Raw genomic sequence first — 27,379 nt, 5'->3', positions numbered from 1 at the left:
CATCCTGACCAAGTAGGTTTTATTCCAGGGATGCAGGGTTTAATATATGGAAATCCATCAACATAATCCATTATATAAACAAACTCAAAGACAAAAACCACATGATCATCTCGTTAGGTGCTGAGAAAGCATTTGACAAAATCTAACACCCATTCATGATAAAAGTCTTGGAAAGATCAGGAATTAAAGGCCCATACCTAAACATGATAAAAGCAATCTATAGAAAACCAGTAGCCAACATCAAAGTAAATGGTGAGAAGCTGGAAACAATCCCAATAAAATCAGGGACTAGACAAGGCTGCCCACTTTCTCCCTACCTATTCAACATTGTACTTGAAGTCCTAGCCAGAGCAATTTGACAACAAAAGGAGATCAAGGGGATACAAATTGGAAAGGAAGAAGTCAAAATATCACTTTTTGCAGATGATATGATAGTATATATAAGTGCCCCTAAAAATTCCACCAGAAAACTTCTAAACCTGATAAACAGCTTCGGTGAAGTAGTTGGATATAAAATTAACTCAAACAAGTCAATGGCTTTTCTGTATACAAAGGATAAACAGGCTGAGAAATAAATTAGGGAAACAACACCCTTCTCAATAGTCAAAAATAGTATAAAATACCCTGGTGTGACTCTAACTAAGGAAGTGAGAGGTCTGTATGATAAGAACTTCAAGTCTCTGAAGAAAGAAATTAAAGAAGATCTGAGAAGATGGAAAGATCTCCCATGCTCATGGATTGGCAGGATCAATATAGTTAAATGGCTATCTTGCCAAAAGCAATCTACAGATTCAATGCAATCCCCATCAAAATTCCAACTCAATTCTTCAATGAATTAGAAAGAGCAATCTGCAAATTCATCTGGAATAACAAAAAACCTAGGATAGCAAAAACTCTCCTCAAGGATAAAGGAACCTCTGGTTCAATCACCATGTGTGACCTAAAGCTGTACTACAGAGCAATTGTGATAAAAACTGCATGGTACTGGTATAAGGACAAACAAGTAGACCAATAGAATAGAATTGAAGACCCACACACCTATTGTCACTTGATCTTTGACAAGGGAGCTGAAACTATCCAATGGAAAAAAAGAAAAAAAGCATTTTCAACAAATGGTGCTGGCACAACTGGCGGTTATCATGTAGAAGAATGCAAATTGACCCATTCCTATCTCCTTGTACTAAGGTCAAATCTAAGTGGATCAAGGATCTCCACATAAAACTAGAGACACTGAAACATATAGAGGAGAAAGTGGGGGAAAGCCTCAAAGATATGGGCACAGGGGAAAAATTCCTGAATAGAACAGCAATGGCTTGTGCTGTAAGATCGACAATTGACCAAAGGGACCTCATAAAATTGCAAAGCTTCTGTAAGGCAAAAGACACAGTCAATAAGACAAAAAGGCCACCAACAGATTGGGAAAGGATCTTTACCTCTGCTAAATCAGATAGGGGACTAATATCCAATATACATAAAGAACTCAAGAAGGTGGACTCCAGAAAATCAAATAACCCCATTAAAAATGGGGCTCAGAGCTAAACAAAGAATTCTCACCTGAGGAAATGTTCAGCATCCTTAATCATCAGGGAAATGCAAATCAAAACAACCCTGAGATTCCATCTCATACCAGTCAGAATGGCTAAGATCAAAAATTCAGGTAACAGCAGATGCTGGCGAGGATGTGGAGAAAGAGGAACACTCCTCCATTGTTGATGGGATTGCAAGCTTGTACAACCACTCTGAAAATCAGTCTGGCATTCCTCAGAAAATTAGAGATAGTACTACTGGAGGATCCTGCAATACCTCTCCTGGGCATATATCCAGAAGATGTCCCAACCAGTAAGAAGGACACATGCTCCACTATGTTCATAGCAGCCTTATTTATAATAGCCAGAAGCTGGAAAAAACCCAGATGCCCCTCGACAGAGGAATGAATACAGAAAATGTGGTACATTTACACAATGGAGTACTACTCAGCTATTAAAAAGGATGAATTTATGAAAATCCTAGGCAAATAGATGGACCTGGAGGGCATCATCGTGTGTGAGGTAACCCAATCACCATGGAACTCACACAATATGTACTCACTGATAAGTGGATATTAGCCCAGAAACTTAGGATACCCAAGATATAAGATACAATTTGCAAAACACAAGAAACTCAAGAAGAATGAAGATCAAAGTGTGGACACTTTGCCACTTCTTAGAATTGGGAACAAAACACCCATGGAAGGAGTTACAGAGACAAAGTTTGGAGCTGAGACAAAAGGATGGATCATCTAGAGACTGCCATATCCAGGGATCCATCCCATAATCAGCCTCCAAACGCTGACACCATTGCATACACTAGCAAGACTTTGCTGAAAGGACCCTGATATAGCTGTCTCTTGTGAGACTATGCCGGGGCCTAGCAAACACAGAAATGGATGCTCACAGTCAGCTATTGGATGGACCACAGGGCCCCCAGTGGATGAGCTAGAGAAAGTACCCAAGGAGCTAAAGGGATCTGCAACCCTATAGGTGGAACAACAATATGAACTAACCAGTACCCCCCGGAGCTCGTGTATCTAGCTGCATATGTATCAGAAGATGGCCCAGTCAGCCATAGTGGAAAGAGAGGCCCATTTGTCGTGCAAACTTTATATGTGTCAGTATAGGGGAATGCCAGGGCCAAGAAGTGGGATTGGGTGGGTAGGGGGGTGGAGTGGGGGAAGGGTATGGGGGACTTTTGGGATAGCATTGGAAATGTAAATGAGGAAAATACCTAATAAAAATAATTAAAATAAATAAATAAAAATAAAACCATGCCAGTTCCATAGAAACCTTCTTAAGATAAAGAAGAGAATATACTTTGTAATTCAACCTAAAGGCTGTCATGTTCTTGATGGTAAGACTCCCTAGTATGCTTTCACAGAAGGATAAGTCTGAGCCAATTTCTTACACAACATTAGTTGTAAAAGTCGTAAACAAAACAGTACGATGTAGACTCTAGGGATGTATCAAATTAGTAGACATCATAAATATGTCTACGTTGTTCAGGAATGTGAAGTTTCTATCACATTAAAGGGTTAGTCATTGGGCTGGAGAGTTAGTTGGCTTAGTGGTATAGTGCACAGAGCACTTGATGCTCCTTGTCAAGTTCTTGACCTCCACAGATGGCACCTACCTCACCACCCCCTGTAACTACTATTCCATGGTCTTGACATCGTCTTCTGGTCTCCACGGGCTTCTGCATGTGCATGGTGCACCTAAGTTCAGGAATAAAAGCAAATAAAAAGTAAATTGAAATGTATTTTAAAATTTGATCAGTGGAGTACCCATACTAATAAAAGAAAGGAGAAAAATCACATTGCCTTTTCAAAGAATGAAAACAAAGACAGCTGAAGAAACTTTAACATTCAAGACTGTGAAGTTGTCCTTTATAAACTAAATAGAGGGGATTTTATGTCATTTGACACAAGTCATTTAAAGAAATTGTTGGCTGCCAAGTTATTTGGAATTTTTAAATAGTACTATTGATCACCCAGAATATTTCTGAACACTTATAAATTATCAGAGATTAGTAGTGAATATTTTAACATGGATCAATGTGCAACTAAGCTAGTTATGAATACTCAGAATTGCTATCTTCATCATTCTTACTTCGCCTAGGAAACTTTAAAAAATGCCTAACAGAATATTCTCTGTTTCTTATTGAATAAAAACATCTGACAGGACACATTCCATGTGCTTTGAAGATGTATGTGTTCTTATAAGTGTGAGTGTTCTTAATAAATGCTCAAGAATTATACAAAGTTGATGCTTGTACCAATGACTGAGAAATTAAACCAAACCACGGATCCGTATAATAATGTAGAATTTGAAGGATGAGAGAAATATAATTTGAAGTGATGGTGGCCTCATACACAGATTTAGAATAGGGTGTTGCTTGTGTTTCAGACTCTATTCTGAGAAGCATAAGTTATACTATTGAAACTGAGTATTACTTAAAGAACCACTAATATGTAAAATGAGGTGTCACAAATGAACTACTTCTAAAACCAAAGTTCTGAAAGCATTCTTTGCTCTTACAGACTTTAGTTTTTAAGGCAGGGTCTCATTATGAAACTGTGATTAGCCTCATCTGCTCTATCCAGACTAAATGTGAACACACGAGAAACCTCCCAACTCAGCCATTTAAGTTCTAGGATTATAAATGTAAACCACCACATTTGACTGGTAATCAGAATTAGACACTGGGCGATTATACCAAGAAAAACATTGCTAAAATGTTCACCAGGGCCAACGTTTTTAGACTTTGCAGTAGAACACAGGACTTAAAATTTCTTGAAATCAAATTCCACTGTGTGTAAAGCATACTATTCTCTGGAAATACTGGCATATTTTTCAAATATGTTACCAAATTTGAGATGAGCAAAGGACAATTTTTTTTTTTTTTTATCTCCCAAGGTTTCCATTGGAGGTTGTTGCATTAGTTTTTCATCTCTGTGTAAGATAAAGAAAATAGCAAGGAGGGCTAATTCTTGTTTTCTCAAAAGAGGTATGTCTGTCATGGGCACAGTTTTCTTCAAGATACATTCTTAAGGCCATGTATATACTGCAGTATGTCCTCATATTATAGAGCAGGTGTTCCAGAGCACTAATGACAGGCACATTAGAGTGCTAAGAAATTATAGGGTTCATAAAAATCACCTGAGATTAGTGAATGGCTATATTTAACTTTCCTTTTACATTTATATTGATAAAAACAGTTACTATAAAAATATTTTGTACCCCAACGGCATTTTATTAATTTATGTAAATAAATTTGGTGTAGTACAATAAGCATATGTAAAGGTAATATCTATTCATAGATAAGATGATCTAGGACTGTTTTTTTACAATATACCTGGTTAAGCGATGTGCCCTGCCATACTTCTGCTCAACATGCTCTCCATTCCATAATAAACGAGAGTACCAAAGACCAGAATTCCATATTGTCCTAGGGTTTCTATGGTTGTGAAATACACCATGACCGTGACAACACTGATAAAGAAAAACATTTAAATGTGTTGGCTATTATCATCACGGCAGGAAGTATGGTGGCATGCAAGCAGAAGTGGTGCTGGACAGGTAGCTCAGAGTTCTACATTCAGAACAGCAGGTAGCCAGAACAGAGATTGACACTGGGCCTAGCTTGAGCCTCTGAAACTCCAAAGTCCACCCCCAGTGACACACTTCCTCCAACAAGTGCCAATCTTTATGAACCTATAAGGGCCCTTTTCATTCAAGCCAGTGCACTTATCTTAACTTTTGTACCCCTATTAGAATGAAGAAAATTAAAAGCATGTTTATGTGGATTTTTGTGGTATTCCCAATGACCTCATGGTATCAAAAGCAATCAATTCATTTGAGGGAAACCTCCACGTTTCTTTATTCCACAGAGTGGAAATACATACATTGCTTTTAACAAGTACCAAAAAATGCGGGTTTCTCTAATGGCTCAATTTTTTTTTCTGAGAGAATAAGAAAAATGATATGTTAGAAAAGCATGTGCTGTTCTCATCCTTATAATAGTAGGGGAGAAAAAGAAAAACTAACATCGATTTGGTAATCACATGAAAAGGTATCAACTCACATGATAATGACTGAAAATTGGCTATGAGATTCTAGGGGACAACACTTGCTTTCAAAGCATTGCATCAAGCAAGAAAACTATACTAATGCATGTCTACATCTTGGATGTTTTGTTACTTTCTGTCTCAGAGTTGGACAGAAGCAAAATCTTGAAAACAGTTATCAAAGTGCCTGAGATGTAACTAACCATCCTAGGACTTCCCACCCAGCTGTAATATGACTTCTGAGCCATTCATGAATGGGATGGAGATGTAATTTTTACATTACTTATGTACTTAGGACTCAGTGGAAGACATATGAGTGATAAATACATGGATATTATCAAGCAAAATAACATTATAACTTTATAACATCTGACATGTTGCAGTCTGGCTTTTGCATGCTGTATTTCCCCCTAATATGCACACATTTTATTTCTATGCCATGGTTCTTTGTAGATATTAGTTGTAGTCTTCTTGGGTCTAGGTCTGGTTCCCGAGTGGGTCCATATCAGCCTTAACTGCCTTGCTTTAACCTTGCTTCTCTCATAGGGTCTATACTGAGTCTTGAAAAATCTTTCTTCTCATGTCTAGGAGCTTTTGAATATTATTTATTTATATACTTCTCTATTTAATTTGCCTGGAATTTTTTTCACATTTTTTGAGTGAATGTTGTTGTTTTGTAATGTCTTAGTTGAAACATAATTTCTACCATTTGGTCTGAATCTATACAATCTTTTAAGTGCTCTGATTTATTCTCAGGTACTTATAGTTATATACTGTATTTCAGTTAGATCTTTGTTGAGTGTCACTTTAATGCCACTGTATTCACCTTGAAGTCAAGGAATAGACTTTACATTTGACTCAGACTATGGGGGCATCTTTCATGCACACTAACGTATGTTCACGTGTTTCAGTATTTTTAAGAAGAAGCCTTAAACATACACAAAACTGTAGCTGCTTTGGAGAATCTGGACTCTGTCACAAGCCTACCTGTTTTAAAGTTTTGGAACTGGCTTCTAATAGCAAATGTAGCATTTAATCTTTCTATGTCTTAGTTGTACTGTTTATAGATCAGAGATAACATTTGAAGGTAGTTATGAATATTAAGTATAATAAATGAAGAAGACAGTACTTAGGAGATACTATGTAAATTCTTACTATTGTTATCATAAATATTCAGGGATATAATGAATTAGTCATTAGCTGGCTTCAGTCACTAGTGATACCATTTTAGCTTTTGTTCTCAGCCTCGTGGTCTTCTGTTTGTCTATTTCTGAAATCCGGAAGACCTTAGCTCTCATTGGTGGGCCTTTCCCATTCCCAGTCTTGAATTGATCATGAAATACAGGAGAAACACTATGTATAGAAAATTTTATCCACTCAGTTCTGGTTCACTCATCTTTGGATTTGATAAATGCTCATGGTCACCAGTCTGCAAGATGTGATGAAGCAATGATATAGGCACTGGAACACAGTACACTGCCCCATCCCGGCTCCTCAAGGTGGAGGTTGCTGAGGTGTGCCACTGGCAGAAGTGACTCTTTGCTTACATAATGATTGACCGCACTAGAGCAGATACTTTTCCTGACAGATGAATGGATTAAGAAATGAACTGGCGCCATCTTGGTTCCGGGACTCAGCAGAACTTAGGAAATTAGTCTGAACAGGTTAGAGGGTGCGCCAGAGAACCGGACAGCTTCTGGGACGGGCAGAAGCACAGAGCCGCTGAGGCAGCACTCTTGGCGGGCCACAGACAGCCGGCCACCGTCCGGACCAGAGGACAGGTGTCCGCCTGGCTCGGGAGACGGCCTCAGCCTCAGGAGCAGCGGTCACCATCTTGGTTCCAGGACTCCCTGGAACTTAGGATTTTAGTCTGCACAGGTGAGAGTCTGCACCACAGAAGCTGACAGCTTCTGGGAACTGCCAAAGCAACACAGCTTCTGAGAGAGGCCCTGATTTGGGCCTTCTTCTTCGACCAGGAGGAGGTCCAAAAACAAGATATCTGCGCACCTTCCCTGTAAGTGAGCTTGCCAGCAGAGAGTGCTCTGAGCACTGAAACTCAGAGGAGAGAATCTGTCTCCCAGGTCTGCTGAGAGATGGTAACAGAATCACCAGAAGAACAATCTCTAAACAGAGTCAACTATAACTACTAACTCCAGAGATTACCAGATGGCGAAAGGTAAACGTAGGAATCCTACTAACAGGAACCAAGACCACTCACCATCATCAGAACCCAGCACTCCCACTTCGCCCAGTCCAGGGCACCCCAACACACCCGAAAACCTAGACCTAGATTTAAAAGCATATCTCATGATGATGGTAGAGGACATCAAGAAGGACTTTAATAAATCACTTAAAGAAATACAGGAGAACACTGCTAAAGAGTTACAAGTCCTTAAAGAAAAACAGGAAAACACAATCAAACAGGTAGAAGTCCTTACAGAAAAAGAGGAAAAAACATACAAACAGGTGATGGAAATGAACAAAACCATACTAGACCTAAAAAGGGAAGTAGACACAATAAAGAAAACTCAAAGTGAGGCAACACTGGAGATAGAAACCCTAGGAAAGAAATCTGGAACCATGGATTTGAGCATCAGCAACAGAATACAAGAGATGGAAGAGAGAATCTCAGGTGCAGAAGATTCCATAGAGAACATCGGCACAACAATCAAAGAAAATGGAAAATGCAAAAAGATCCTAACTCAAAATATCCAGGAAATCCAGGACACAATGAGAAGACCAAACCTACGGATAATAGGAGTGGATGAGAATGAAGATTTTCAACTCAAAGGACCAGCAAACATCTTCAACAAAATTATTGAAGAAAACTTCCCAAATATAAAGAAAGAGATACCTATGAACATACAAGAAGCCTACAGAACTCCAAATAGACTGGACCAGAAAAGAAATTCCTCCCGACACATAATAATCAGAACAACAAATGCACTAAATAAAGATAGAATACTAAAAGCGGTAAGGGAAAAAGGTCAAGTAACATACAAAGGCAAGCCTATCAGAATTACACCAAATTTTTCACCAGAGACTATGAAAGCCAGAAGAGCCTGGACAGATGTTATACAGACACTAAGAGAACACAAATTCCAGTCCAGGCTACTATACCCAGCCAAACTCTCAATTACCATAGATGGAGAAACCAAAGTATTCCAAGACAAAACCAAATTCACACATTATCTCTCCACGAATCCAGCCCTTCAAAGGTTAATAACAGAAAAAAACCAATACAAGAACGGGAACAATGCCCTAGAAAAAACAAGAAGGTAATCCCTCAACAAACCTAAAAGAAGACAGCCACAAGAACAGAATGCCAACTTTAACAACAAAAATAACAGGAAGCAACAATTACTTTTCCTTAATATCTCTTAACATCAATGGTCTCAACTCCCCAATAAAAAGACATAGACTAACAAACTGGCTACACAAACAAGACCCAACATTTTGCTGTTTACAGGAGACACATCTCAGAGAAAAAGATAGACACTACCTCAGAATAAAAGGCTGGAAAACAATTTTCCAAGCAAATAGTATGAAGAAACAAGCTGGAGTAGCCATCCTAATATCTGATAAGATTGACTTCCAACCCAAAGTCATCAAAAAAGACAAGGAGGGGAACTTTGTTCTCATCAAAGGTAAAATCCTCCAAGAGGAACTCTCAATTCTGAATATCTATGCGCCAAATACAAGGGCAGCCACATTCATTAAAGAAACTTTAGTAAAGCTCAAAGCACACATTGCACCTCACACAATAATAGTGGGAGACTTCAACACACCACTTTCACCAATGGACAGATCATGGAAACAGAAACTAAACAGGGACACACTGAAACTAACAGAAGTGATGAAACAAATGGATCTGACAGATATCTACAGAACATTTTATCCTAAAACAAAAGGATATACCTTCTTCTCAGCACCTCATGGTACCTTCTCCAAAATTGACCACATAATAGGTCACAAAACAGGCCTCAACAGATTCAAAAATATTGAAATTGTCCCATGTATCCTATCAGATCACCATGCACTAAGGCTGATCTTCAATAACAAAAAAAAATAACAGAAAGCCAACATTCACGTGGAAACTGAACAACACTCTTCTCAATGATACCTTGGTCAAGGAAGGAATAAAGAAAGAAATTAAAGACTTTTTAGAGTTTAATGAAAATGAAGCCACAACGTACCCAAACCTTTGGGACACAATGAAAGCATTTTTAAGAGGGAAACTCATAGCTCTGAGTGCCTCCATGAAGAAACGGGAGAGAGCACATACTAGCAGCTTGACAACACATCTAAAAGCTCTAGAAAAAAAGGAAGCAAATTCACCCAAGAGGAGTAGACGGCAGGAAATAATCAAACTCAGGGGTGAAATCAACCAAGTGGAAACAAGAAGAACTATTCAAAGAATTAACCAAACGAGGAGTTGGTTCTTTGAGAAAATCAACAAGATAGATAAACCCTTAGCTAGACTCACTAGAGGGCACAGAGACAAAACCCTAATTAACAAAATCAGAACTGAAAAGGGAGACATAACAACAGATCCTGAAGAAATCCAAAACACCATCAGATCCTTCTACAAAAGGCTATACTCAACAAAACTGGAAAACCTGGACGAAATGGACAAATTTCTGGACAGATACCAGGTACCAAAGTTGAATCAGGATCAAGTTGACCTTCTAAACAGTCCCATATCCCCTAAAGAAATAGAAGCAGTTATAAATAGTCTCCCAGCCAAAAAAAGCCCAGGACCAGACGGGTTTAGTGCAGAGTTCTATCAGACCTTCAAAGAAGATCTAATTCCAGTTCTGCACAAACTTTTTCACAAGATAGAAGTAGAAAGTACTCTACCCAACTCATTTTATGAAGCCACTATTACTCTGATACCTAAACCACAGAAAGATCCAACAAAGATAGAGAACTTCAGACCAATTTCTCTTATGAATATCGATGCAAAAATCCTCAATAAAATTCTCGCTAACCGAATCCAAGAACACATTAAAGCAATCATCCATCCTGACCAAGTAGGTTTTATTCCAGGAATGCAGGGATGGTTTAATATACGAAAATCCATCAATGTGATCCACTATATAAACAAACTCAAAGACAAAAACCACATGATCATCTCGTTGGATGCAGAAAAAGCATTTGACAAGATCCAACACCCATTCATGATAAAAGTTCTGGAAAGATCAGGAATTCAAGGACCATACCTAAACATGATAAAAGCAATCTACAGCAAACCAGTAGCCAACATCAAAGTAAATGGAGAGAAGCTGGAAGCAATCCCACTAAAATCAGGGACTAGACAAGGCTGCCCACTTTCTCCCTACCTTTTCAACATAGTACTTGAAGTATTAGCCAGAGCAATTCGACAACAAAAGGAGATCAAGGGGATACAAATTGGAAAGGAGGAAGTAAAAATATCACTTTTTGCAGATGATATGATAGTATATATAAGTGACCCTAAAAATTCTACCAGAGAACTCCTAAACCTGATAAACAGCTTCGGTGAAGTAGCTGGATATAAAATAAACTCAAACAAGTCAATGGCCTTTCTCTATACAAAGAATAAACAGGCTGAGAAAGAAATTAGGGAAACAACACCCTTCTCAATAGTCACAAATAATATAAAATATCTCGGCGTGACTCTAACTAAGGAAGTGAAAGATCTGTATGATAAAAACTTCAAGTCTCTGAAGAAAGAAATTAAAGAAGATCTCAGAAGATGGAAAGATCTCCCATGCTCATGGATTGGCAGGATCAATATTGTAAAAATGGCTATCTTGCCAAAAGCAATCTACAGATTCAATGCAATCCCCATCAAAATTTCAGCTCAATTCTTCAACGAATTAGAAGGAGCAATTTGCAAATTCATCTGGAATAACAAAAAACCTAGGATAGCAAAAACTCTTCTCAAGGATAAAAGAACCTCTGGTGGAATCACCATGCCTGACCTAAAGCTTTACTACAGAGCAATTGTGGTAAAAACTGCATGGTACTGGTATAGAGACAGACAAGTAGACCAATGGAATAGAATTGAAGACCCAGAAATGAACCCACACACCTATGGTCACTTGATCTTCGACAAGGGAGCTAAAACCATCCAGTTGAAGAAAGACAGCATTTTCAACAAATGGTGCTGGCACAACTGGTTGTTATCATGTAGAAGAATGCGAATCGATCCATACTTATCTCCTTGTACTAAGGTCAAATCTAAATGGATCAAAGAACTTCACATAAAACCAGAGACACTGAAACCTATAGAGGAGAAAGTGGGGAAAAGCCTTGAAGATATGGGCACAGGGGAAAAATTCCTGAACAGAACAGCAATGGCTTGTGCTGTAAGATCGAGAATTGACAAATGGGACCTAATGAAACTCCAAAGTTTCTGCAAGGCAAAAGACACCGTCAATAAGACAAAGAGACCACCAACAGATTGGGAAAGGATCTTTACCTATCCTAAATCAGATAGGGGACTAATATCCAACATATATAAAGAACTCAAGAAGGTGGACTTCAGAAAATCAAACAACCCCATTAAAAAATGGGGCTCAGAACTGAACAAAGAATTCTCACCTGAGGAATACCGAATGGCAGAGAAGCACCTGAAAAAATGTTCAACATCTTTAATCATCAGGGAAATGCAAATCAAAACAACCCTGAGATTCCACGTCACACCAGTCAGAATGTCTAAGATCAAAAATTCAGGTGACAGCAGATGCTGGCGAGGATGTGGAGAAAGAGGAACACTCCTCCATTGTTGGTGGGATTGCAGGCTTGTACAACCACTCTGGAAATCCGTCTGGCGGTTCCTCAGAAAATTGAACATAGTACTACCGGAGGATCCAGCAATACCTCTCCTGGGCATATATCCAGAAGATGCCCCAACTGGTAAGAAGGACACATGCTCCACTATGTTCATAGCAGCCTTATTTATAATAGCCAGAAGCTGGAAAGAACCCAGATGCCCCTCAACAGAGGAATGGATACAGAAAATGTGGTACATCTACACAATGGAGTACTACTCAGCTATTAAAAAGAATGAATTTATGAAATTCCTAGCCAAATGGATGGACCTGGAGGGCATCATCCTGAGTGAGGTAACACATTCACAAAGGAACTCACACAATATGTACTCACTGATAAGTGGATATTAGCCCAAAACCTAGGATACCCAAGATATAAGATACAATTTCCTAAACACATGAAACTCAAGAAAAATGAAGACTGAAGTGTGGACACTAAGCCCCTCCTTAGAAGTGGGAACAAAACACCCTTGGAAGGAGTTGCAGAGACAAAGTTTGGAGCTGAGATGAAAGGATGGACCATGTAGAGACTGCCATATCCAGGGATCCACCCCATAATCAGCATCCAAACGCTGACACCATTGCATACACTAGCAAGATTTTATCGAAAGGACCCAGATGTAGCTGTCTCTTGTGAGACTATGCCGGGGCCTAGCAAACACAGAAGTGGATGCCCACAGTCAGCTAATGGATGGATCACAGGGCTCCCAATGGAGGAGCTAGAGAAAGTACCCAAGGAGCTAAAGGGATCTGCAACCCTATAGGTGGATCAACATTATGAACTAACCAGTACCCCGGAGCTCTTGACTCTAGCTGCATATGTATCAAAAGATGGCCTAGTCGGCCATCACTGGAAAGAGAGGCCCATTGGACACACAAACTTTATATGCCCCAGAACAGGGGAACGCCAGGGCCAAAAAGGGGGAGTGGGCGGGTAGGGGAGTGGGGGTGGGTGGGTATGGGGGACTTTTGGTATAGCATTGGAAATGTAAATGAGCTAAATACCTAATAAAAAATGGATAGAAAAAAAAAAAAGAAATGAACTGGTTCAGATTTCATACCACCCTCTCCTGACCTTCTCTTACAGTCTTTCATCTCTCGCTTTCTTCCCATCAGACCTTTGTGGCAGGGTTAGTCCCAAAGTCTTCCCTTGATCAAAGAACATTCCCACCTTTGTAAGTAGTAGATAGCAGAGAAATTCCCAGGGGAAGTGTTGGGTGCACAGAGGAGCCCTTGGCTGTCACAAAAAGGGGGAGAGGGAATAACAATCTAGAAGACCAGGTGTGATCTACTTTGAAGCTCTGGTTTGCAATTACCTGCAACATTTTAATAATTATATTTGGCAAGAATTTGGTAGTGTGGCAAAGAAGACGGGGTTTAAAGGTTATGAAATTGTGCTCCAGGGCAGGTAGATTAGGGTCAAATGGCACTGGGATTTCTTCAAAGGAACATTGCTATCTTTTTTTTTTTTTTTTACTTTTCTTTTAAAATAATGTGTGTGTGTGTGTGTGTGTGTGTGTGTGTGTGTGTGTGTGTGTGTGTGTGTGAGTGTGTTAGAGGGAGGGTGGAGGGAGAAAGAGGGAGGACAGAGAAAGGAGAGAGAAAAAGACATTTTAAAAGTAAAGGATTTTTTAAGTTTCAAAAACTGTTTATTGATGGTTTAGAATATACACTGTATATTGCTAAAGTTCTTAGTTTGCTTTGACTTTGACAGCAGAATAGGACAACACGAAGTAAACTGTCACTGTAGCTCCTGGTGGTAGAGCTTGATTTGGAAATTCAACTATTAGTAAAAACCTTATTATTATTATTATTATTATTATTAAAAACCTTATTATTATTAGTAGTAGTAAAAACTTTTGAACCTTAGTTCTTTCCAAACGTGATCAACAGGGACATTATTTACTAATTGAAATTTGAAATATCTTTTAAAAATTCAGTTTTAAAGTTAAAAAGCATAGTTTTAAATAATGCACCAAAAGTTACAGATGTTTAAAAAGTTAAAAGAAATGGAAATATTATGTAACAGAAATTCCAGAGTGCAGCAAAGATACCACAGAGATGATAATATAAGGTCTTAAATGTTTATGTGAAAAATCAGGCTGAATAGTTTTAAACCAGTATTTGGCTGTTAAGTCAGAGAAAGCATAATAATGAGACAAAAAAAGAAGGAATGCTCCACTATGTTCATAGCAGCCTTATTTATAATAGCCAGAAGCTGGAAAGAACCCAGATGCCCCTCAACAGAGGAATGGATATAGAAAATGTGGTACATTTACACAATGGAGTACTATTCAGCTATTAAAAAGAATGAATTTATGAAATTCCTAGGCAAATGGATGAACCTGGAGGGCATCATCCTGAGTGAGGTAACCCAATCACAAAGGAACTCACACAATATGTACTCACTGATAAGTGGATATTAGCCCAGAAACTTAGGATACCCAAGATATAAGGTACAATTTGCTAAACACATGAAACTCAAGAAGAACGAAGACCAAAGTGTGGTCACTTTGCCCCTTCTTAGAATTGGGAACAAAACACCCATGGAAGGAGTTACAGAGACAAAGTTTGGAGCTGAGACAAAAGGATGGATCATCTAGAGACTGCCATATCCAGGGATCCATCCCATAATCAGCCTCCAAACACTGACACCATTGCATACACTAGCAAGACTTTGCTGAAAGGACCCACATATAGCTGTCTCTTGTGAGACTAAACTGGGGCCTAGCAAACACATAAGTGGATGCTCACAGTCAGCTATTGGATGGATCACAGAGCCCCCAGTGGATTAGCTAGAGAAAGTACCCAAAGGAGCTAAAGGGATCTGCAACCCTATAGGTGGAACAACATTATGAACTAACCAGTACCCCTGAGATCTTGCTCTAGCTGCATATGTATGAAAAGATGGCCTAGTCAGCCATCACTGGAAAGAGAGGCCCATTGGACTTGCAAACTTTATATGCCCCAGTACAGGGGAACCCCAGGGCCAAAAAGGGGGAGTGGGTGGGTAGGATATTGGGGGTGGGTGGGTATGTGGGACTTTTGGGATAGCATTGGAAATGTAAATGAGAAAAATACCTAATAAAAATATTTAAAAAAAGAAAGAAAGAAGGAAGGATGAGAGAGAGAGAGAGAGAGAGAGAGAGAGAGAGAGAGAGAGAGAGAGAGGAAGAAATGAAGGAAATGTTAAAAAATCATGGCAGAAATTAGTACGATAAAAATATGGAAAATAATGATTAAAATTCATTCAACACAGTGATGGAAATCAGTTGGAGGGGAAAGGGCAGCATGAGACAGAGATAAAAATATTCCACAAAAGACAGGACTCTGGTGTGCAGAGAACAAATTCAGGATACTTGTGAAAATGTAACATAAATGGATTTGAAAAATTAAATGGGCCAGAAAAATTCCCAGAAAATTATAGTACTCTTAAAACCAACTAAAAGGGGAATTGAAAACTGAATAGACATGAACACACTAACACATCACTTAAATCATTAAAATTCTTTCCCATTAAAACTACCAGAATCAACTGATCATAAAGATCAAATATTCCAAACATTCAAGGAACAGATAATCCCAGTCAAAACCAAACTGTTATAAGAAGAAGAAGAAAAAGAGGGAATAATTCTTCCTTAATTTTATTAAGTTTTTAGAAATTTAAAACCTAACAAGGACAGAAGACCTTGGCAGAAACCTCCCAAAAGAAGCTGTACAACTGGAAGTAAGCATGTGACATCATGAGGACATGGCCATCACAGTGCCCAAATTCCCAAACACTTTCAATACCAAATGCTGATGAGAATGTAGGGCCTGAGCTGCCACTCACAATTGGTGTGAATGCAAATAGTCTAGCATTTGCAAAAGAGTTTGACAGGCCATTTCAAGGTATTAGTAATTTCTCACAGAACCTCCTCTGCCTATTTGGCCTGGAAGTCATGCTCTTACCAACTCAAAGGTGTTGAAAACATATCACACAAAGAACCTGCTCTGGAATGTTTGTAGAAGTTTTATTCAAAGTTAGAAGAAAGCAAGATCTTCATAAATAGGTAAGTGGATACATGGCTGTGATGGTACTAGGTTATGGAATATTATTCTATGATAGAACAAAGTGAGTTATCAAGCCATGAAAAGTATGAAGGAACCATAAAGACATAGTGTTAAGTAAAAGAAGCTAATCTGAAAAAAGGCAACTTTAAAATATCTGACAAGTAGTTATAAAGTTAATATGAACGTGCAGACCACAAACATTTTGCAAGTATACATTGGCACACACTAGAACAAGGTTCATTGTCTTTGTACATTTGCTCATGAGAACCAACATAGTGTGATATTGAATTAGAATTAGACATTGTTGTACCATGAAATAGAGTTTGGGATTAACTGTCTAGAAAAGACCCATGAACACGCAGGACTCTTTCATGCTAATGTCAGGAAATCATTTGGGAAAAAATGACCTCTCTTTCAAAATATGCCCCCTCTGTGGTGTTCCTTCTTTCTTCTTTTCCACACCTCCTTCCCTCTCTCCCTCTCCATGTGTGTATGTATGTATGTATGTTTGTGTGTGTACAGGTATACATGCATTGACTATATGTGCATGCATGTGCTCACACATACAAATTCAGAGGTCAAAAACCTGTGTCTCTCTCTTGATCTCTACCTCCTTTTTAGAGATGGGTTTTCCCTTAACCTGGAACCCAATTGGATAACAATTTGGGTCGGCTGCTTGCTAATGAGCTACAAGAGTCTGCCCCTGTAGTTCCAGATGTAGATTCTCCCAACAAGCGTTTACATGAGTCCTGGGATCTAACTCACATCCTCACACATGTGTAGTAAGTATTTCTGCATGAGTTATCTCCCCACCTCCTAAAAATTTGAGAGTTATTATTTCATAATAAGCACTCAAACACATTTCTGGTGAGTCAAATATCTGAATGTGGAGTTAAATATTAAAACATTTAGAATAAATGAAAGAACCTTTTATGATCTGAGTATAGGCTAAAGGCAATTCAACGCCATATCCACAAGAGAAAGAAAATGGAAAGAAGACTGACATAAGGAACTTTCTCTCCATATTTGATACTAGCAGAGAGAAGAGAAAGGGATGGATGGTGAAATCATTGTAGCACACACATGGAAAAACCTCACTCACTACACCAAGTATCCAACACCAGACAAAGCAATGACTAAAGGCAATTGTCACAACTGGAAGCAAGAGAAGAAAAGAACAAGTGACAGAGAGAGAGTGACCACAGATACTACCACGCCATTTTGAAAACATGTTGACCGAGAAAGAACACACATCTTCTCTAGCCAGCAACACAGAAATATTGAATTCATTCATTATGCTAAGAAATCTTTCACCAGACTTGCAAGAGCAAAAATTCTAAAAATAGCAAAGATTGGAGAGCTAAATGGACACCTTCATACTAGTATGTGGGAGAGTGACTGTGTAGATGTTGTCATCCATCAAGGACTCAGGAATATCCTGGAGAAACGCAAGCTCCTCATGGTGCACAGGAGTCACAAACAAGCTCATTCACTGGTTTCTTCCATTCAGTGGAAGCTTCATTCTGACAGAGGAGTGGTTTCACTCATGACTAACTTCGGAATTCAGAGCTGTTGCTGGCAAGAGGTAAACAAATATTGCTTAAAAATATAAGCAAGGGAAATCAAAGCTGGCATAACCACATAGTCTCTGAATCAAAGGACGTTCTGAGCAATCGGCCTAGCCTTGATATCCTTTTTGATAGGTCCATTAGAGTATGCTCACCCTGTGGGCTAACTGCCTGAATATTTCCCCTTCTTCTTTATCCCAAAGGCCATGCTTGGTATTTCCACAGAACGGCTGGGGAGATTGCCTATTGTTCGAACAGCTCTGTGCAATGACTCAGGGCTATTTCTTCATCTTTTAAAATGCTAATTCTCCCATAATTTTCATGTGAGGAGAGACCAAGAGAATTTCATAACTTTGAAATGCTGTCCTCCTGAACTCGGTGGCAGCACCATAAAGCAAGCCAGGTCTACTGTCGGGCCAACAGATTCAATGCCAGGGGAGATAGGCAGATCTCCAGTTCCTTCCTTCAGCTTTGAGCAGAGCCTCCCAGGCAGTTAGGGTACCAGCAACAGAGGCTGACTTGAGGCATGAGAAAGAGGTATTATGTAGATGCAATCATACTATTTTCTTGAACATGAGATTTTAAAAATGGGCCTGTGTACAAAAATGTTTTCACTAATCATTTTGAAGATCAAAGATTTCATTTCCTAAGAGCTCAAACTTCACATCTTTCAACAAGGACTTACTCTGAACTCTGTTTAATGATGCTGTAGAAGTCTTTTTCCCCCCTTCTCTTGAACTATAGCTAAAGAGTTGTAAAAAAAAAAAAGTCATCTCAACAGTGAAGCACTTTAAATGACTGGCTCTAACCACAATGTATAAAAAAGTATAATTCAGACTTGGGAGAGCCAACTAAATAAATAGTGATGATAAGTGACCTATCTAACAATGTAGTCTTCCTGTCTTGTCATTAACACAATTATGTCTGCACAGTCAATCACCACATTGCCTTGACTTTAAAGCCAAAAACTGAATGCATGCTTTTAGAGTTGGAGGCAGCAGAGAGAGAAGAGCTAGCTCACTTAATCCACTACAGTGACTTCACAGTTATCCAGGGCTTTTAAAGTAAAACAGGGTTATACATTTATAAAATGCTTTGTTGTTGTAGCAATGTTCAAATTATTCATATGAGTTCCATACCATTCTGTAGTAACCCTTTGGTGATCTCAGACAAAAGAAGGAACTTCGGGTTGTTGTTGTTTCCTCTGCATAGGGGAAACTGATTTACTACCGGAAGTGATCATTAATGGGCTTCTGTTCAGTTTCAAGTGGAAATGAATTGCACAAGAGGTGAGTGTGGAATCACAGAATGGCAGGATCCTTCAGAACCTCTCCTCTACCCCCAACATTCTAAGCTAAAATGCATCTGTAACTAGAAATTGTGGACTATAGACCAGGAAGCCAAATAGAGAGCTCAGTCAAGGAAGAGGGAAGGACACATCCAACACATCTTCCCTTCCTGCTGTCTCTCCTCCATCAGATAGATCTCATATAAATAATACCTACTTGCATTTTGAAGCGACATTTATTTCATTTCTCAACGACTGAATAGCCACAAGAAACATTACCTTCACTTGCATTTGAAATAGTCTCTAGAGATGGAAAAAGAGGTCACGCATTAAATAAAATTCAGTGGACAAGTTTGACTCTCATATTTTGAACAATAAAAATACTTTGATGTTGAAAGGAGGAGGAGGAGGAGGAGGAGGAGGAGGAGGAGGAGGAGGAGGAGGAGGAGGAGGTCAGCCTTCTGTGCTTAATTAGATGGATTTTCACCAGACCAGGTTGAGAATGCTGGTTGTGTCTACAAAGTAATAGTCATCTCACAGGAAGGACTATCTAACAATGCACAGGGACCCTTTCAGACGGAGATACCATATTACCTCTACTTTACAGTGGAGTAAAGTAAGGTACATGGCATCCCTATCATATTTAGGTTAAAGACCAAAATTGTACTGTCTCCTGGGTGTTTATTTAACCAATTTGTTCTTTTATCAGCTTTTGTCTCATTTTTACCATCTCTGTACTCACTGAGTTGTGAGTTGTGTTGGGTTCAGTGTTGAATCCTTCCTGTCTAACCTGTGTCTGTCACCATGGTTACTCATGAAGGAATGGATGCTTTTCTGTTGTAGATGAGATGATAAAGACTTAGAAGACATTTTTCCCCATCATCTGTTACATAAGTGGGGGATCTGCCCTTTAACCCAAGTCTGAAGGCTGCCCTGTCTTATTGAACAAAGCCATACAAGCCAGCAGCAGAGGTTATCTGCTGTTTAAAAGACAGACAAATAGTATCTTTATCAGCTTGGTCATAGGTCAAAATGAAAAAAAAGTAAAAATTGTCAGTAATTACAGTCTTAAGGAAATCATTCTGAATGCTCTGGACAGCAAGCCATTGAGTTTGGGTAGGAAGTGAAGTCATTTGGTAATTTCCAAAATAATTCTTGCAAATAATGTTGACATTTTAGAAATGGGTAGGGTATTTAATGAGTAGTATGACTGAACACAATTTGTAAATACTGAGACAACCTATTCATTAGAAGATGGAGAAGAAGGTTCTGTTTTGTATGTTATTTAAAGTGAATATAAAATATCATATATATTATGTGATACACACACACACACACACACACACACATATATATATATATATATATATATATATATATAACTTATTGGTTATCAGTTCTTCCTAAACATTACACAATAATTTAAGTAAAACTAGATGGAGTGATCCTTCAAAATCCCAGTGGTTTATATACAATTTTTAAGTCATTCTTCAGGTACCTGGATACTTAACACAGAGATGTGGATTTAATCTTCACACCAAATGTATCAACAATTATTAATAACTTCATGGACAAAGTAGATTTGCCCAGTTTCTTCATCTGTTTGCTTTTTTTGTTGCTAATATAAAATAACTGTGATCAATTTTTTATTAAAGGATCAAAGTTTATTTCTCTCAACTCTGAGAGATGGAAATATTATACCCAGGGACAAGAAATAGATGGGGGTTTTTATGTTGTATGGTCATATCGCATAAGGTGGGACAGGGAAGACAGTGGAAAAGCAAGGCAGGCAGCTGATAACCTAATGCCACACAAAGTCTTTCAAATGAAGATCTCACTTTTGTTCAGGAGGGAATGGTATTCACAGCTTAATAATTTCTTAAAAGGCATCAACGCCTAATATTATCACATTGTCAATACATGGATTTTGCAGAGCAATGGATCTGAGCCATAACACTGGGAACTAAAACTGAGAGTCGAGACTGTTTACAGGGACTCGGGAGAGAGAAAACAGGCGAGTAGAGAGGCCCACTTCCGATTCACATGGCATCAGCCTGCTTAGCTGTCTTCTGAAGTGGATGTGTGTACACATTTTACAGGTAAATTCAAGGCTCATAATGACTAAAGCACTGTTCCAGGACCACATAGTTCATAATCGATTGGATCAACATTTAAATCCAGAAATGCTTGCTTCAAATACAGAACTGCTTAGATACAATTAACAATAGGATGGCCTTAGAAGTCTAAGCATCTACATTCTATCCTGCCCACAGGATGAAGAGACTCAGCACTTGCTGTCAATCAGTTGTAGTGTTTCTAAAATAATAAGCCTTGGCAAGGATAACTAACAACTTACCTTATACGTTTAGGGTGACAATAGGAAGAAATGGGAGGGTGTAAATGTGAGACCTGCACAGGCTGTCCATACTGAAAGGCTTTCTGGTGAAGCAGACCTCCTCACGTTTCCATCTGCAGTCCCCTTCCAACATGCTTTGGTGTGAGTTGGGAGAGGGAATTATATTTAATCATGAATCTAAGCCAGGGATGACACACATCAACAAAGATCTTAACTGAAAGGTGACAGAAACTTCCTAGAATTTCACACTAGTTGCTATTCTAAAGAGAATGAGCCTGGCAGAAAATGAGGACTTACTGGTGTGAGAGGGAAAGAACACTATAAATTAGGGGATTAAAATCCTCAAATTCTAGGAAACATGTTCTGCCTTCCCTTACTACTCAGGGGGAATCCAGTTTTAAAGCCCAGGTAAAAAGACAGGCTGGGGAAGAGCTTGCACCCAAGAGGTTTCTCACATATGTTACAATTACTAATCCATCTGCTAAAACGATTATGTGTGTGGCATTGTGCTCAAGCCGTCATAGATAGTTTCTCCTTACAACAGCCTTTAAAGTTGCTTATCATGCCGTATTACAGAGAGGGGAACCAGAGCCTACAGAAGTCAAAGAACATTCCCAAAACTATCTAGGGAAAATTTGACCAGGATTCTGGTCTATTTTAGTTATGTGCTGCTGCATGTAACCAACCACTAAGCCATAAATCTAACTCTATTCTGTAGATAGAAGTTTCGAGGTTTATTCTCCAGGCAAAGAGCTTATTGTACTTTGTGAAAGGGTTCTCATGTTTTCCCAAGAGAAAGGCTGCATCCCAGCCTCTTGCTGAGCGGATGAGGGGCCTGTGTCTCTGCAGCAGAGTCTGGTCCTTTTGGTGAGTGGTGATGGCTACCACACTGTGGAGCTACAGCCCCTGGAGATCTCTCATTGAATGCGACTCTGAGTTGGAAAAGAGCTAAAGCTTGGCAAAGGGAAAGACTCAGGAAACAACCTGCCTAGGATGCACAGAAAGGTTAAGGATGCTCAACTGGACGTCTGAAAATGTCAAGGACAGATTCTGAAGAAAAAGAGTAAGAAAGGGTATAAGCAGAGCTGAGCACGGCACTGTGATAATTGCTCTCCAGACTGTACTGCATCAGAGGAAGGAAGAAAAATAGGAGTCAAGGAAGATGCTCCTCCTAACACAATTCTCATTGACTGTAGTGTGAGGCCCACCACGCCCTAGGTGGCTTCTGCTTGACAAGCTCCGCATAGCAGCAACAGCAAAGGGGCATTCATGCCTACTGGGGCTCAGCAATAACTCAGCTTTCTTCATGGACTAATTAATGGATGTGTGATTTCTCCTGCCTGCATTTTTGAGCATTTTTAAGCATCTGGTTTCCCTTGTCCTAGTTACTATATATTTATCTATCTTGTTTCTTGAGTCCCCAAACCCCATTTTACTAAACGATTCTGATATCCCTAAGCATAAGGTGGTAACTCTGTAGCCTACTTGAGTTAATAGACTTCTATAGGATTTCCTTCATGGAGACCCTTCTCCTTATTCAAAAATACCCATGAGTTTCATTAGACTTTCTTCATATGTGTATGGCACTGGCCTATACAAATATTCTAAGCTGAATTCACTGGATCAAACTTCCCCCAATATCACATTCTGGTTGTGAACCTCTGCTTCTAACCTGCTTGCTTCCACTTTGTGACAGGATGTGTGTTCAGAACTTGTCTCTTCCTTTTTCTTTCCTTGTTCTCTCTCTCTCTCTCTCTCTCTCTCTCTCTCTCTCTCTCTCTCTCTCTCTCTCTCTCTCTCTCTTTCTTTCTCCCTCTCTCTCCCTCTTTCCCTCCCTCCCTCCCTCCCTCCCTCCTTCCCTCCGTCCCTCCGTCCCTCCCTCCCTCCCTCCCTTCCTTCCTTCCTCCCTCCTTTCCTCCCTCCCTTGAAAATGTCCTTGGTATGCTTGCACATGACTATGGAGAGTGAAATCAAGAGTTTCATGGAAAGCCAAAAATCTCTTAGAATATACAACTGGATAATGCTCAAGCCGAGTCTTGAAGAATAGGGTTTTTGTTTGTTTGTTTGTTTTGAGACTGACATTGGAGCAGAGGGTCTTAGAGACAGGCACATGAAATGCAAAAGAGAAGAGGCAGCTTTGAGAGTCTAACCAAGTAAATTAGTGTAGCTGGCACATAATGTAGGAGATGAAGAATGTCAGAAAATGATGTGAAGGAGTAAGGTATAACATGGCATCAGAAAAAAATATATATACAGGTTCAATGAGTTTGGACTTCATTGCAAAGGTAATGGGAGATACCTCAATTTCTTAGTTGGATTTGATGGACTTTCATTTATATTTAGATCATAAGTGGGGAGAGGATTGAGTATGCAGACTGAAACATCAGGTAGGAGACTGTTGCAAGGGCCAGGGAAGGAATGGATCCACAGAAAACGGCAGAGGAAAGATGAGTTGCATGGAGAAAGAGGTGAAATACAGAGGCATAATTAATGAGTCCACTGGATTAGGGAGAAAGGTAAACAGATGGGGAAAATCTAGACTATGAGACCTCTGTATTAGATAATCACAGTCAGATCTTCTCTAGACTAGACAGGAAAGAGGACAGATGCGGATGTCTGTGATGTGGGCCTGGGAGGAGGCAGGGATGACCTTCAGGATTGCGGAGTGTATAGAACAAAGGGGAACATGAAGATCACGCAGACCTTGCAACTGAAGGGTTTCAACATACGACGCTAAGTAAGAGGGGTTAGCTGAAGAGTACTGTCTAGGGATCTGAAGACTCTCTAAGTAGGGAAAAGAACCTGGGAACCTTTGAAACTCACACACATGAGTCAATTCAGGGGAGAAGAAATAAATTTACTGAAACCCAGCTATACTAAGTATGAAATACCCAACAGGCTACTGGATTTATGGTCTGGCATGGGAGTCACTTATGTAAGACTGAATCTGTCCATAGGAAAGATGGAGGTCACCCAGGAGCGGCTCAGCAGTCCCAAGAAGTATTTGTGTCCTCTCTCTTTTCTGTTCCCTATGCGTTCTAATTCCCTCTTACTGTACTTGTGCCATGGAGCACGCACATGTATGCATATGTACGTGCGCGCATGCATGCCTGTGTATGGGGGTAGGGGTGGCCTTTAGCCTCCGCTTGTTACACTGATCCACTCACAGCTCCTCTGGAGCCCCCACAATCCTGCTTGAGCCTCCCTTTTCTGTTTTGATCCTCTTTCTGTTTCCCCTGTGAGTCTTCAATTATCTCTCAGCGTTTCTGAGTCCCTCAAATCCCTTAAATCTACTCTGTGAAATGCACACTATTCTTAGTAGGCTTGTCCCTTTGAAGTCAATGGAATTTACAAACAACAACAATAAAAAAATAAACATTGTCCGTCTGTCATAAAACACTGACACAATTTAAGTAAAATAAAATAAAATAAAACTTAAAAAGTTTAGAAGTGGTATTTTACCACAAAGATATCTAATCTTTTCTTCTTTTGTAAAAGTACTGTTTAGCAAAGATCTTAGGTCACATTGTTTCCTCAACCATTTCTACATTTTTATTTTAATCTAGAGTGTTCTCCATTAAAAAGTGGTTTCAAGTGAACTACTCAAAATAATGTCAAAAATTGCACGTACACCCACACACCCCAAATCAGATTCTGTGATTAGTAACCGGGGGCAAAGAGAAATTACTTTCTGTGTGCATTTCCAACAACTGAATTTCATACACAGTTATCACAAATGGTTGCCAAAGTTCATATAGATCCCACTCAAAAAGTCATGGGGTTGACTGGAACTTAATGTACTTTATTAGAAAAGACTCGTGAAATCATGGGTTGTATCTGTGATTAGCCTATCTGTCCACTACAATGTAGATTTGCTTTGTGTGCTTTGAGACAAGAATCATCCATAGCTCATGAGTAGAAAAGACAGACCAGTGTTTTGGAAAGGTGCTGAGCTTTGAGGAGCAGGGGTTCTTCACTGATAATCCTGCTGGCTGTTGGGAGGCCTGGTGTGTGTGTGCGTGTGTACCTCTGTGCACATACTTGTGCTGAGGAAAGAACTCTCATTTCATGCCCATTTCACACCTTCAAGTTGCATCCTAGCCTGTATTATAGATTAAATCTCTGGTTCTTCTGTGCTGTAAGGTAGTGTAGATTTTGTTGGGGAACTTTTGCTGCAGCAGGCCAAGTCTTACATAGTGGACAATAAATAGTAGATGAAGGCAGAGGGTGGTGTCAGTTATTCATCGGTTTGGCTGCTTTAGTGCCTTTCTATATTGTTTGTGGGAATGTAAATTAGTGCACCTATGGAAATAGGTGTAGAGATTCCTCAAAAGCTAAAAATACAACTACTATATGATGTAGCTATCCCAACCTTAGATATATAACCAAAGGAAGCTATGTTACCATACAATAGACATGTCTATATAACTGTACCATCGAGATGCTGTCACATTCATGTTTATTACAGAACTATTTCCAATATCCAAGTTATATTATCAGCCTGAGTATCAGTCAATAGATGAATGGATAAAAATAATGTGTTTCATGAAGCCACAAAGACCAATGTAATTATGCCATTTCCAGGAAAATGGATGGGTCTTGCTATAAGTAAATATATTAAGACTCAAAATGACAGATATCATATGTTTTTCCTTACACTAACAATAAAAATTTAAAATAAGCAAATGAACAAACAAGGTAGGACTTTTTGGGAAGAAAAGAGGACCAACAGGAGGGAAAGGAGCGAGTTAAGATAGAAATGATGGAGATGGTAGGAAACACGACTGAAGTGCATTATATGTATGCATGGAAATGTCTCCAGGGGGTTTGTTTAAAGAACACACCCACAAGAGAAGGAGAGTCCTTCCTTTATACACTACTGCATCCTTGCAGACAGCCTCTTACTTATAAAGCACACGGACTTCACTTTGTTGGGCCTCCGTATCTGCAGAGGAGAATTTGTATACAGAGTTGCTTTCCAGATGCAGTGTGGAAACCTATGGTGAAGTGTGTGGCACAGATGTGCTCATCAACTGCGTGTAGTGTGCTTTCTGGCTTAGTACCCTGGACATGGGGGAGCTTAGCATTCTGAATGGAATTGAACGTGAGCAGATACATCACAGGAGCCTCTCTGGACCCCTCTGTGTGCAGACGAGGTGTTTGCTATTACTTGGAGAAGATGCTTATTGTCTTTGTGCATTTCTTTGGTTGGTTCTGGATGGCTGTCAAGTGTTCTTTCACAGTAGAAAACAGTGTCCTTAAACTTCCTTCCACACTTTAATTTTTAACTAACGGTCCAAGGATGTGTTTAGTTAACTTACACTACTGTTGACCACTGTGCTGCTTCAGCAGAGAACCCAGTAAGGGACATTAATTATCAAATGTGCCAGTTGTGTGACCATTAAGTACCTCATTAGATTCTGTTTTGGAAACTGCATTTATGAGCATCTTTATAGAAAAGAGCTTAGCATGATTGGCACTGGCTAACCAGAGCACAGGCTAAAAGCAGAATCACTGATTTAATGCGGTTCCCTTTTTATTGTTATACAGCAAAAACAACAAAATGATAATTTCTTATGGCAGGCCTAACTTTAAAAAAACACAAGCTCAGCTTGCAAGCCTGTAACTTGTTCAAGGGGACAAAACAGTCTGTGTGCTATGAAAACCACGCATTGGATTGGGTGGGGTGGGTGTCTC

The 27,379-nt window shown here is 39.4% G+C and overlaps 1 long non-coding RNA gene across 1 annotated transcript in view; it reads right to left on the bottom strand.

Moving 5' to 3' along the window:
• The window catches only part of Gm33925, a 50,736-nt gene extending 47,495 nt beyond the window's left edge, over positions 1-3,241 (bottom strand). The window contains exon 1 of the long non-coding RNA XR_376154.2: positions 3,166-3,241. This is a non-coding gene — a long non-coding RNA (predicted gene, 33925). The remainder of the gene's footprint in view (positions 1-3,165) is intronic.
• Between the last annotated feature and the right edge of the window lie 24,138 nt (positions 3,242-27,379).

Source organism: Mus musculus, chromosome 3, assembly GCF_000001635.26.
Source record: "Mus musculus strain C57BL/6J chromosome 3, GRCm38.p6 C57BL/6J".
Taxonomy (NCBI): domain Eukaryota; kingdom Metazoa; phylum Chordata; class Mammalia; order Rodentia; family Muridae; genus Mus; species Mus musculus.
The sequence above is the reverse complement of the archived record's forward strand: the minus strand, read 5'-3'. Positions and strand labels throughout refer to the sequence as shown.